Source organism: Rana temporaria, chromosome 8 (assembly GCF_905171775.1).
Source record: "Rana temporaria chromosome 8, aRanTem1.1, whole genome shotgun sequence".
NCBI classification, from domain to species: Eukaryota; Metazoa; Chordata; class Amphibia; order Anura; family Ranidae; genus Rana; species Rana temporaria.
The window spans coordinates 151,027,803-151,041,193 of NC_053496.1; the positions used below are offsets into that span (position 1 = coordinate 151,027,803).

The 13,391-nt window shown below is 48.1% G+C and overlaps 4 non-coding genes and 5 pseudogenes across 4 annotated transcripts; all 9 read left to right on the top strand.

Annotated features, from left to right (window-relative positions):
- Positions 1-8,841: 8,841 nt before the first annotated feature.
- On the top strand, positions 8,842-8,960 carry LOC120911922. The gene has a single exon (XR_005742690.1). It is a non-coding gene; the product is annotated as a 5S ribosomal RNA (ribosomal RNA).
- Positions 8,961-9,061: 101 nt separating this feature from the next.
- On the top strand, positions 9,062-9,180 carry LOC120912316 (annotated as a pseudogene).
- Positions 9,181-9,493: 313 nt separating this feature from the next.
- Positions 9,494-9,612, top strand: LOC120912358 (annotated as a pseudogene).
- A 101-nt stretch (positions 9,613-9,713) lies between these two features.
- LOC120912168 lies at positions 9,714-9,832 on the top strand. The gene has a single exon (XR_005742925.1). It is a non-coding gene; the product is annotated as a 5S ribosomal RNA (ribosomal RNA).
- Positions 9,833-9,934: 102 nt separating this feature from the next.
- Positions 9,935-10,053, top strand: LOC120912383 (annotated as a pseudogene).
- A 91-nt stretch (positions 10,054-10,144) lies between these two features.
- LOC120912106 lies at positions 10,145-10,263 on the top strand. The gene has a single exon (XR_005742866.1). It is a non-coding gene; the product is annotated as a 5S ribosomal RNA (ribosomal RNA).
- A 101-nt stretch (positions 10,264-10,364) lies between these two features.
- Positions 10,365-10,472, top strand: LOC120912443 (annotated as a pseudogene).
- Positions 10,473-10,770: 298 nt separating this feature from the next.
- On the top strand, positions 10,771-10,889 carry LOC120912010. The gene has a single exon (XR_005742775.1). It is a non-coding gene; the product is annotated as a 5S ribosomal RNA (ribosomal RNA).
- Positions 10,890-10,989: 100 nt separating this feature from the next.
- On the top strand, positions 10,990-11,108 carry LOC120912362 (annotated as a pseudogene).
- Positions 11,109-13,391: the final 2,283 nt, after the last annotated feature.

The following is a 13,391-nucleotide window of genomic DNA, read 5'->3' on the forward strand; positions in this document are numbered from 1 at the left end:
CATGGTTCTGGACGTTTTTATATAATTTCCGATGTTATTCCTTCTCCAGTCCACAAAATCTGTTGGGGATAATTCTAATATTTCTGTGAATGACTGCACGAAGAGTTGCTGTCTTGCCGTTTCGCGAAGCCGTAAGACTGAATGGAAAACCCCATCGGTATTTTACTTCTACCGCATGTAAGGCTTCAAAGACTGGCCTGACACTCCTTCTTTGCATTAAAGTTCGATATGATAAGTCAGGATACAGTGAAATATGTGTTCCGTCGTGGACAATTTCCTTTTTTGGTGCGAGCAGCTTTCATTATAGATTCTTTCACAGTAAATGTATGTCATTTACATATTATGTCTCCTGGTCTTTCAGCATTTGGGGTAACATATGATGGGATACGATGTATTCTATCCACCTCTATGGTTTCCAGTGCCTCCTCTCCCTATATTCTGTGAAATATCTCCTGCACTGTTGGAAGTAATCCCGGACCCAAAAAAGTTTCTGGTAGTCCTTTTATACGAATGTTTTGCCTGCGATCCCTATTCCTTTCTTGATCGTCTAATTGGTCCCTGAGGGAACTTAAAAGCTCTTCTTGATGCTTCATTGTCTCCTGTATATCTGCGACTGCCTGTGTCATTGCATCCTGTTCAACCTCAAATGATTCTACCCTGTGCCCTAACTCACATATGTCCTCTCTTAAGCCCTCCACTGCTTGCTGGCATGACTGCTCTACCGCTGTTATCAATTGCAAAATATCAGTCTTAGTAGGGAGTGTTTTTAGAATTTCTCTTATAACTCTCATGTCTTTTTCTAGGCCACAGGGCTGACTTTCCAACCTTGATTGCAAGTCCCCTCCATTTTCCACCACATTAATACATTGCATAGTCTCCTCCTGCATTGTTTGGTTTCTCTCCTGCGGGTCTGTTTCCAATCTTTGTACGTCTGTTTCTGACTCTTCATTATTCTCCAGGGTTGCAGTATAACTTTTTTGTGGGGTTTCCTCACCAAAGTCCATTACCACCCCTCCTACAGCTTTTGGGGGAGTCTGTAAAATAGCCGGGATAATTGGATAATCTGGGCTAACTTGGCCCTTAGCCTTGGGATCTTCTTTATGTCCTCTTTCCCTCGAATCTTGTAGCTGCTTTTGTCTCATTGTCAACGGATGGCTCTCCTGTCCTACCCCTGTCATCATAGACCTCAATGGGGATTGGTTACGGACTGGGTTGTCTCCACTCGTTATTGTCCGTCCTCTACCCACTGCTGGGGAGCCCTTCTCTTTAATCTGTATTCCACGGCCCGTCGAGCGACGATCCTGTCCATCTGTTTTGGCTGTATTACGACCATTCCCTACGGGGTGTTTATTAGGTTCCATTATTCCTCTCTTGCCCTCTGGTCGTTTCTCAACTTGAGATCCGTCCGTCCCTGTGCGTGGGGAGAGATATGCCCGTATTGCTCCTGCTTGTTTTTGCGCTGTCTGTCTGCGGGTTGACATCTCTGTGCTATTGCAAATGTTTAACAGTGAATAAGTTATCCACACAAGTCTACAGCTCTACCAACTCCAAGTGTGCCCCAAGATCACTTATTTCCTGACTGACTCCATGGCAGCCTACGTGTGGGTTAATCCCGCCTCCTCTCCATTGATAGGACCCCATACCCATAAAGGTTTACTCACCGCCCAGTACTGGTGTTCCTTTTTTGTCCTCCTCCATGGACCAACTTTAGGAAATTCTGATTTGTACAAGGACTTACTTGAAATAGGATGGCACACTTTAAGCGGTGCAGCTCGGATCCCAGCCATGGGCGGGTGGAGAGCTTTGCAGCAACTTCCCCTCCGCTGTGCGGTAGTAGCTGCGTGTGCTGAAGATCCGGACTTCCTGGCTGGCAAGGTCTTATATTTATTCCCATGGCAGTCACCTATATGTTGTATGTCCCCATGTGTGTTTTTTCTGCCTGTATGGCGGCTGGAGCGCTTCTGCGTTCCAGCGCCGTTTGCTCTCTTCCTGGTGTAAGCACCAGAGCCCTTCGCGCATGCGCAGTACCCAATCCCAGAGCGAGGCTTGGTTCGCGCATGCGCAGTCGGACGGGACTCGCGGCGGCCGCGCAGGCGCCGTTGAGCCATCCACCACTGCGCAGGCGCGTACGTGGGCAGCGTCTGACGTCATCGGCGGGGGATTCAAAAGTCAACTGCTCGCCAATGTACACTGGGGTTCTTCCTGTCAGGCGAGCAGCTGATCCTGTGACAGTCTACCAGGTCAGTGAGGGATCTGCCTATGCTATAGGCATAGATCCCCCCTGTTAATTCCACTTGCTTATATGCTTACTGTCTTTGCTGGTATCTTAATGCTGCATAGATTAATTTTTTAAATCGATTTTAAAATGTATTTATTTTTTTTGCATAACATTTTGAATTTTTTTCTATATGGTTTTAAAAAAAATGTTTTTTCTTCTTAAAGGGGCAGTACTCTTATATTGTATTTTTTTCTGGCATCTTAGGATCTCTTCAGTTGTTTCGATATATATATCACATTACCATGCAGGTCCAAGAAACCACGGACCAGTCACCGTCTACAGGTGGCCAGCCCTTACGCACAAGGTATGTGCGGGTGAGAGGGGCATAGGGGTGGAATTCATACTTTGTATATATATCTGACTTATTCCCCCTATACGTATGTTTTACCTTTTCCTTAGCCCTTCCGGTCCTGATCCTTATGCCGCTATCCAATCCGCAGACCTTGCCAGGCCACATCATCGTTCTTCTTCTAAATCTAAATCAAAGAGTAAACGAAGATCTCCGTCTACATCTTCCCATCAGAGGAGAAGTTCCCATTCCTCCTCCAGACACCGCTCCCACCGCCATGAAAGCCGCTCTGATCGCAGAGCTTGCTGGGGATGTGATACTTATGTCCCGGAGGGCAAATCATTATGTGACCAATGCTATGCCCTGGCGGTTGGGGAAAAGGAGACTGAAGATCGGCGTATCGAGTCTCTTGTGGAACGTGTGGTACAAAAATCTTTGAGAGAGAATATCTCCCACACGCAAAATCAAGCCAGTACCGTCAGGTCTGGTTCTCAGGCCATTGAGGTCCTTGAGGATCCCGGTCCTTCCCAGCCTCGCGCTGCTTCTCCAGATTCCCAGGAGGGTGAACCGGATAGCGACGAGGAAAGTCTAGAGTTCGACTTCTCCCAAGTGACGCCACTTATCAAAGCAATCAAAGAGGCTCTCTTGTGGGAAGAGCAATCTACTTCTCCAGCTAAGCAAAAGAAGTACTTCAAACGTCTGGGGAAAGAACGCCCGAGTTTTCCGTTGTTAACCGAATTGAAGGGCATCTTTGAGGAAGAATGGAGTAAAGTGGACAAGAGGTCCTCTATGGCCAATAAGGCCTCCAGACTGTATCCCTTCAAAGCAGATGACGTCAAACACCTGGAGAATATTCCTGTGGTAGACGCAGCAGTGACACGACTGGCCAAACATGTTACACTTCCATTGGCTGATTCAGTGTCCTTCAAGGACGGTCTTGATAGAAGGATGGATCAAGACCTCAAAAGAATCTACGGTCTGGCTGGTACAGCCTGCAAACCTGCTTTGGCCTTGGCAGCTTTATCCAAAGCAATGGAGGCCTGGACGGAAAATGTGGACTCCTTCCTTAAAGGTGTCTCTGAAGAGCTGGCCAGTAGTTCTGCTACTTCAGAACTTAAACTAGCAGTTGCCTTTCTGGGGGAGGCATCCGTTGATTTAATTCGCCTATTGGCAAGAATTATGCTGTCCTCTGTTACAGCCAAAAGGGCCTTGTGGTTGCGCCCCTGGGTCGCTGACCCATCATCCAAACAAAATTGGTGTAAGATTCCCTTTGAGGGATCATCCTTGTTTGGCAACAAGTTGGATGACGCCATTTCTAAGGCTACAGGTGGTAAATCGGGTTTTCTCCCCCAGGACAGGCGTCAGTCCGGTAAGAAGAAACAGCAATTCAGAAGGTATAGTCCGGACCGCACTAGAGAGGCTCGCGCCTACAGACCTGGCGGGAACTTCAGAAGAAACTGGGGTAGAGGCCGTGCATCCTTTCGCAAACCAGCGTTTTCTAACCAAGCGTCGAGTGGGCGCGATCAGCCTAAGTCCTTTTGAAACAACGCCCGCCCAGGCGGATCGGGTGGGAGCTCGACTGCTCCTCTTTCGGCACGTTTGGGCGGCCTCGATCACAGACTTTTGGGTCATCAAAACAATAACATCAGGCCACGCATGGTCATTCTCAAACATTCCTCTTCCAAGGTTCATTTCCACCCTTCTCCCAAAGTCAGCGGATCAGAGGCAGGTTCTTCTAACATATGTGGATCTACTCAAATCCCAAGGAGCAGTAGTATGCGTCCCAAAGGACGAACAGTTTCATGGAATATACTCCCCCCTCTTCTTGGTGCAGAAGAAAAGCGGTGCTTGGCGTCCAGTCATAGATTTGACCTATCTAAACAAATTTATAAAACACAGAAGGTTCAAGATGGAAACTCTGTCGACAATCCAGCAAGCCGTACAGCCAGGCGATTGGATGATCTCGATAGATCTGAAGGACGCTTATTTCCACGTCCCGGTGGCAATCGAGCTACAGAAATATCTCAGGTTCCACGTTGGGCAAGAACACCTTCAATTCGTGTGCCTACCCTTTGGGCTGACAACCTCACCGCGAGTCTTCACCAAAACCCTATTAGCAGTGGTGGCCTTCATCAGACTGAAAAAGATAAGACTTTATCATTATCTAGACGACCTCCTTGTCCTAGCCCAGGACAAGTCGCAGCTCCTAGCGCAAAGAGATCAGGTAATCTCGATCCTGTCCGAATTCGGTTGGCTCCTGAATTTATCGAAAAGCCATTTAGAACCAACTCAATACCTAGTGTATCTGGGAGCCCAGTTCGACACAGTGAAGAAAACCATCTCTCTTCCAGTGGAAAAGATCCCTGTGATTCAAGAGAGGATTTTTCGAGCGTTAGACACCCACCACCTGAAGGCATTCCAGTGTCTAAAAATCATCGGAACAATGGTTTCCACAACCCCCATGGTGAAATGGGCATTATGGAGACTACGTCCCTTCCAGTCCGGCTTCCTCAAACAGTGGAAGTCAGGCAACAAGAATCAGCAGATTCGCATCTCATCTTCCATGAGGAACAGCCTCTTTTGGTGGCTCCAGCCAAAAAATCTACGGAATTGTCATTCCATCGCCCCGGTCTCCTGGGTCACAGTGACGACCGATGCCAGTGGCTACGGCTGGGGGGCCCTGTGCGGTACAAACATGGCACAGGGCAGATGGGATGCTCGCCTCCGCAATCCGGGCTCGAACATACTAGAGCTTCGAGCAGCCTGGTGTGCCCTCCAGTCCTTCTCCCAACTCCTGAAGGGGGAGTCGGTACTGTTAAGGATGGACAATACCACAGCAGTGTCCTATGTCAAGAGGCAAGGAGGGACACGGAGTTCGTCTCTTCTACGGGAAGTTGAACCCATCATGAGGTGGGCACAGGAAAACCTGGTCAACCTGACAGCAGTCTTTATTCCCGGAATACAGAACTCCCAGGCAGACTATCTTTCTCGCACTCAGCTGGACATCAACGAGTGGTCTCTCCACATCCAAACATTCCAATGGATCCTGTCTCTGGGAGTCAGTCCCCAAGTAGATCTTTTCGCTTCACAGCACAATACCAAGATGGAGAAGTTCTACTCGAGAGGTCATTGCAGTCAGGCGATCGGGACGGATGCCTTGACGGATCGGTGGAGTTTTCAGAGAGCATATGCTTTTCCCCCGATCCCAGTAATTCTGAGATTCCTACAGAGACTTCAAGCAGAAAATGTCGAGGTGACACTAGTGGCCCCCTACTGGCCGAACAGACCATGGTTCCCTCTCCTGGTCCAACTGAGCTACCGGGACCCAGTACCTCTACCAGTCAGACCGGACCTTCTCTCTCAGGGTTCACTCCTACACCCTTGTCCGGCTCTGATGAAACTGACGGTCTGGTTCTTGAGAGGGAGAGGCTGGAATCCCTTGGTTGCGCCTCTAGAGTGATCTCCACGCTGATGAGCTCAAGAAGGGCAAGCACGAATAAAGTCTACGGAAGAATTTGGGCTAAATTTGTGGAATTCTCTATGGTCTCAGGCAGGTCCTTTAGGAATCCAGAAATCCAAGATGTATTGAGTTTTCTCCAAACGGGGTTAGATCTTCCCTTATCCGTAAGTTCACTGAGAGTTCAAATCTCGGCTCTGTCGGCCTTCTCTGGAATTTCGTGGGCAGTACACCCACTAGTTAAACAATTCTTTCGAGGGGCATCAAGGTTGAAACCTCAAAGGAAGCCAAGATTTCCCAAGTGGGATCTCCCACTAGTCCTGGATTTTCTGAGTGGACTCAGTACGACGGGGCCTTCCCCGTCCTCTATAAAGGACTTTTCAGCTAAAGTGGCATTCTTGGTCGCTATCACCTCGGCCAAAAGAGTGTCGGAGATTGGGTCTCTTGGGCACAAAGAGCCATTCCTGACCTTCTTCCCGGATCGGGTGGTTTTGATACCCATGCTGGGTTCAAATCCAAAAGTTTCTTCTGTCTTTCATGAGAATCAAGAAGTTGTCCTTCCTACCTTCAGGTCTTCGGATTCCAATGAGACTCACCCTCTAGACATGGGCAAGATCCTTTCTGAATACATCCAGATGACGTCCCCCTTTAGACGTTCGGATCATCTGTTTATCCTGCACTCAGGCAGTAACAAGGGGAAAAAGGCTTCTGCCAGAACAATCGCGGCCTGGATCGTCCAGACAATTCAGCAGGCTTACAGGGCGAAGGGCTTGGCTCCTCCGCAAGCGGTGACAGCTCACTCTACCAGAGGGATGGCAGCTTCCTGGGCGGCAGCTCGTCACGTGGCTCCAGATGTCATCTGCAGAGCGGCCTCTTGGTCTTCTATACATACTTTTATGTCTCATTACTGTGTTGAGCCTGCATCTCTTTCCTCTGTGAATTTCGGTTTATCAGTCTTGTCAGTTGACGGGACAAATTAAAATTTTTTGTTCAGCATACCCACCCGTGTGGTCTGGCTAGTTATTTCCCACACGTAGGCTGCCATGGAGTCAGTCAGGAAAAAGGAAAATTTATTATCATACTTACCGTAATTTTCCTTTCCTGATGGACTCCATGGCAGACGGAGTTCCCACCCTGAAATTATGGAGTCGGGATAGTTACGGAACACCAGTACTGGGCGGTGAGTAAACCTTTATGGGTATGGGGTCCTATCAATGGAGAGGAGGCGGGATTAACCCACACGTAGGCTGCCATGGAGTCCATCAGGAAAGGAAAATTACGGTAAGTATGATAATAAATTTTCCTTTATTTGCAGCTGAGTGTACCACCCAACTGGTGCGTAATTAAGCTGAATTGGTGTTGCAGATAGCTCTAGTGTCCCCGTTGTATTAGATTTACTGTATATTACTGTGTATTGTACTTCCTTGTGTGCTCTATTGATTGTTCCTTTTATCAATAATTCAACAGTACTTTAACAGTAGTCACAGGCCGACTTGCTAATGGCAAATCTAGGCTTTCACGTCTGTGTGGGCTGACCCCAGTACACAGACTAAGGCCTTTTAAAAAAAAAAGGAAGTAGATGTAAAGAGGAGGTTGTGGATCTACAAAAAAAGAAAAAAGAAAAAAGAAAAAGGGAGACTGTACCATCTGGCGACAGTATATCCCTTCTTCTACGAAGCCAACGGGCACATAAAATATCCACCTAGATCCACAGCTCTACCATCTGTATTTGCTGATTGGTAAACAGTCCAGCTAGTGCTTAGATTAGCAGATTGAATATACACACATTTATTCCCATGTGTCTTTCCATGAACTTCTGCACAAGTGAGCATGCATGTGTTTTTCTTTTTGTGCAAATAATTGAGTTAATAATTAAATATGACTGTCTTTACACTGTGCCTTTAAATTAACCTCTTGCACTGTCCTGCTTAAATGCTGGGCACAGACATAGATTTCAAAGAGAGAGAAAAAAAAAAAGGGGACAAACTCTGGATACAGTCTTTCAGCAATTACTATTCAATAGTCCCCCCTTTTCTGCTCCTCTAATGTCCTTCTCTGCCTGGGATACTCCAGATATTCTAAAGGACTCTCAGCTGTCTCTCACAGCTTGGGAAACATACAATCCACCCAAGCACTGTTATAAAGTGATTAAAGACGTCCAGAAACAAATCCTCTCTTTCCTCTCTTCACTCCACTTTTATCATGTTCAGTTTATTTCATTTCATTTCACCGTTCATTTCATTTAACCACCTTTAACAGCTGTTTGTCAGCTTTTCTTTTTCTCCTTTCCACCGCCTCTTGCTGTTGCTCTGTGCCTGTCTCCCCCGCTTACCTCCCACACGCCGTCTGCGTGTGAATGTCTTTTCTGATAGCAAGATTGCTATCGCTTCTCCAGGGAGAGGGGGGAGAGAGGGGGGAGGCAGCCCTCCGAGAAGGCGGATGAAAGCCAGCTGATGGGAGCCAGCTGATGGGAGCCAGCTGATGGGGGCCAGCTGATGGAAGCCTGCAGCGTCCGGAACTATCTCTGCGGTAAGCGCTGTGTAGGGGAATACAGGAGATCTCAGTCAGCTTCTCTCCAGTTTCCCTCTGATGGCACCTTCATCCTGGGGTTTGTGGCGGTGTACAGGACCATTCACTCACCCGACTACCGCCTGCTGTTCCCTGCCTGGGGGAACTCAGGGCGGAGGAGCCCTCGCACCCCTCTCACTCACCTCTGCACGGCATTCCCCCGCCTGCTTTGTAGTGGAGTTCTTGAAGCTTTTTTCTAGTCTTTCTTCCAAGCTTTCTTCAAGAGAGTTAAGGCCAGCTATGGTTATCGCCTACGGCCACATCACCCTGAAAGCGCCCGATCTCGTCTGATCTCGGAAGCTAAGCAGGGTCGGGCCTGGTTAGTACCTGGATGGGAGACCGCCTGGGAATACCAGGTGTTGTAGGCTTTCTTTTATTTTTTAATTTTTTGTGGTGGAGTCCTTGAAGCCTTTTTTCTAGTCTTTCTTCCAAGCTATCTTCAAGAGAGTTAAGGCCAGCTATGGTCATTGCATACGGCCACATCACCCTGAAAGTGCCCGATCTCATCTAATCTCGGAGGCTAAGCAGGGTCGGGCCTGGTTAGTACCTGGATGGGAGACCGCCTGGGAATACCAAGTGCTGTAGGCTTTCTTTTATTTTTTTGTAGTGGAGTTCTTGAAGCTTTTTTCTAGTCTTTCTTCCAAGCTATCTTCAAGAGAGTTAAGGCCAGCTATGGTTATCACCTGCGTCCACATCACCCTCAAAGCGCCTGTTCTCGGCTGATCTCGGAGGCTAAGCAGGGTCGAGCCTGGTAAGTATCTGGATGGGAGACCGCCTATGAATACCGGGTGCTGAAGGCTTTCTTTTATTTTTTATTTTTTTGTGGTGGAGTCCTTGAAGCCTTTTTTCTAGTCTTTCTTCCAAGCTATCTTCAAGAGAGTTAAGGCCAGCTATGGTTGTCGCCTACGGCCACATCACACTGAAAGCGCCCGATCTCGTCTGCTCTCGGAGGCTAAACAGGGTCAGGCCTGGTTAGTACCTGGATGGGAGACCGCCTGGGAATACCAGGTGCTGCAGGCTTTCTTTTATTTTTTTTATTTTTTGTGGTGGAGTCCTTGAACCTTTTTTCTAGTCTTTCTTCCAAGCTATCTTCAAGAGAGTTAGGGCCAGCTATGGTTATCGCCTACGGCAACATCACCCTGAAAGCACCTGATCTCGTCTGATCTTGGAGGCTAAACAGGGTCGGGCCTGGTTAGTACCTGGATGGGAGACCGCCTGGGAATACCAGGTGCTGTAGGCTTTCTTTTATTTTTTTAATTTTTTGTGGTGGAGTCCTTGAAGCCTTTTTTCTAGTCTTTCTTCCAAGCTATCTTCAAGAGAGTTAAGGCCAGCTATGGTTATCGCCTACAGCCACATCACCCTGAAAGCGCCCGATCTCGTCTGATCTTGAAGGCTAAGCAGGGTCAGGCCTGGTTAGTACCTGGATCGGAGACCGCCTGGGAATACCAGGTGCTGTATGCTTTTTTTTATTTTTGTAGTGGAGTTCTTGAAGCTTTTTTCTAGTCTTTCTTCCAAGCTATCTTCAAGAGAGTTAAGGCCAGCTATGGTTATTGCCTACAGCCACATCACCCTGAAAGCACCCGATCTCGTCTGATCTCATAGGCTAAGCAGGGTCGGGCCTGGTTAGTACTTGGATGGGAGACCGCCTGGGAATACCAGGTGCTGTAGGCTTTCAGTTATTTTTTTATTTTTTGTGGTGGAGTCCTTGAAGCCTTTTTTCTAGTTTTTCTTCCAAGCTATCTTCAAGAGAGTTAGGGCCAGCTACAGTTATTGCCTACGGCCACATCACCCTGAAAGCGCCCGATCTCGTCTGATCTCGGAGGCTAAGCAGGGTCGGGCCTGGATGGGAGACCACCTGGAAATACCAGGTGCTGTAGGCTTTCTTTAATTTTTATTTTTTTTGTAGTGGAGTTCTTGAAGCTTTTTTCTAGTCTTTCTTCCAAGCTATCTTCAAGAGAGTTAGGGCCAGCTATGGTTATCGCCTACGGCCACATCACCCTGAAAGCGCCTAATCTCGGAGGCTAAGCAGGGTCGTGCCTGGTTAGTACCTGGATGGGACACCGCCTGGAGATACCAGGTGCTGTAGGCTTTTTTTTTTTGTGGTGAAGTCCTTGAAGCCTTTTTTCTAGTCTTTCTTCCAAGCTATCTTCAAGAGAGTTAAGGCCAGCGACAGTTATTGCCTACGGCCACATCACCCTGAAAGCGCCTGATCGCGTCTGATCTCAGAGGCAAAGCAGGGTCGGGCCTGGTTAGTACCTGGATGGGAGACCGCCTGGGAATACCAGGTGCTGTAGGCTTTCTTTTATTTTAATTTTTTTGTGGTGGAGTCCTTGAAGCCTTTTTTCTAGTCTTTCTTCCAAGCTATCTTCAAGAGAGTCAAGGCCAGGTATGGTTATTGCCTATGGCCACATCACCCTGAAAGTGCCCGATCACGTCTGATCTCGCAGTCTAAGCAGGGTCGTGCCTGGTTAGTACCTGGATGGGAGACCGCCTAGGAATATCTGGTGCTGTAGGCTTTCTTTTATTTTTTATTTCTTTGTGGTGGAGTCCTTGAAGCCTTTTTTCTAGTCTTTCTTCCAAGCTATCTTCAAGATAGTTAAGGCCAGCTATGGTTATCGCCTACAGCCACATCACCCTGAAAGCACCCGATCTCGTCTGATCTCGGAGGCTAAGCAGGGTCGTGCCTGGTTAGTACCTGGATGGGAGTGTTATGTATCACGTACCTGGTAACCAGAGCCCAGTTGTAGAAGTAGGCCTCTCTTACAGCTCCGGCTTGTGAGCTGCTGGATAGGGAACAGCAGACTCAAGAGCCTGGCGGGGTAGGAGTGCCGGCTGGCTGGATAGATGAGTAGATGTAGACCACTGCTGGAAGTGTAGACTGGAGCTGAAGTAACCGGAAGTAGGGTCTGTGACACTGACAGAAGATTCACAGCAACAACTGAGAAGGCAAGCTGGTTAATAGACAGCAGACGGAAGCAGGGTCAAACAAGCCGGATCACATTAGATAGTTCAGATATTCAGATGGGGTAAGCAGGAGAGTCGTTGTGGTACAGGCAGGTAGGTCAGGCAACGGTGGATCAATCAGAAGTAGGTCGATAGCAGCCGAGGTCAGGATCGGAGAGGTGCGGAAGGTCAAACAAGCCGGGTCAAAAGGTAATAGCAGATAATCAGGTTTCTTCAGGTAAACAACGTTCAGAGACTGTAGATCAGACAGCAATGTGCTGGAGCTGTCAGTGTCCATTTAAAGCCGTTTTTGGCGCCAAGGAGTCAGCGCGCACGCGCGTGCCCCGCAACGCGCGATCAAATCCCGTGCACGCGCGCGCGCCGTTAACGCACGCGCGCGCACCACAGGCGCGCGACGATGTGCAATTGCGCGCCGCTGTTTTAACCCTCTGGAAGGGTTCCGAGATTGAGAGGTGAGTCCCTGACATTTTCCCCCCCCAAGGGGCAGCCTCCGGATGCCTAGTCGGGCCATCTTGTCAGGATGATCAAGAAAAAATGAACGTACCAATCTTCTGGCATGGATGTTGCCTTCAGGTTCCCAGGAGTTTTCTTCTGGTCCGTAGCCTTTCCATTTAATCAAAAATTGGTTCTGTCCTTGTCGCCTTCTACAATCCAGGATGGCTTCTACCACAAATTCCTCGCATCCGTCAACATGAACTGGTTCAGGAGGCCATGTACCCCTATTAGGGAAGGGATCAGGAGCTGCAGGTTTCAATAAAGAGACATGGAATACAGGGTGCACTTTAAGAGAATCAGGTAAGGAAAGTTCATATGAAACCGTATTGATTCTCCTTTTGACCGGAAAAGGTCCCATAAATTTGGGTCCCAATTTTTTAGAAGGACAAGCTAACCTGAGGTTGCTGGTAGAAAGCCATACCTGGTCCCCTGTTTTCAGATCCAGCTCTCCTTTCCTTTTCCTGTCGAAGAACCTCTTACTGTCAGCCTGGGCCTTGGTCACAGCTTCCTATAGTAATTTGGTGTTTTGTTTGAGGAATTCCACGGTATTCTGTACTGCCGGTACTGAAGATTCTGAAAGAAAATCTGGTAAAAAAGTTAGGTTGAAACCATAATTGGCAAAAAAGGGAGATTGCCCTGTGGCAGAATGACTGGCGTTGTTGTAAGCAAATTCCGCTAGGGGTAGCAAAGAGACCCAATTATTCTGAGAAAACGTAGTGAAGCACCTGATGTATTGTTCCAGAGTCTGATTGGTTTGTTCAGTTTGCCCATTGGTCTGGGGGTGATATGCTGAAGATAGAGCGAGTTCAATTTGTAATATTTCACAGAGGGCCTTCCAAAACCGAGAGGTAAATTGAACTCCCCTATCTGATACTATGTTGGAGGGTACCCCATGCAACCTAACGACTTCTTTAATAAAGACACAAGCAGTCTCAACGGCAGAAGGTGTGTTCTTTAGAGGGAGAAAATGGGCCATTTTGGTCAAACGGTCCACGATCACGAAAATTGCAGTACAGTCTTCAGAGCAGGGAAGCTCTACGATGAAATCCATGGCCACCATTTTCCACGGTCTGTCGGGTACGGGTAAGGGTTTCAGTAAACCCCAGGCTTGGTTTCGAGGTGTCTTGTTCCGATTACAAATAGGGCATGTGCTGATGTAAGACTTACAGAAATTCTCTAATCCAGGCCACCAAAAGGTGCGACGCACCAGTTCTAGTGTCTTACGAACCCCAAAATGTCCTGCCATTGGATGGTCGTGGAGGTGTTTCAGAACCTCTACTCGGATGTCTTCAAGGACAAAAATCTGGCTTCCTCTCCAGAACAGTCCATCTCGGGATTCT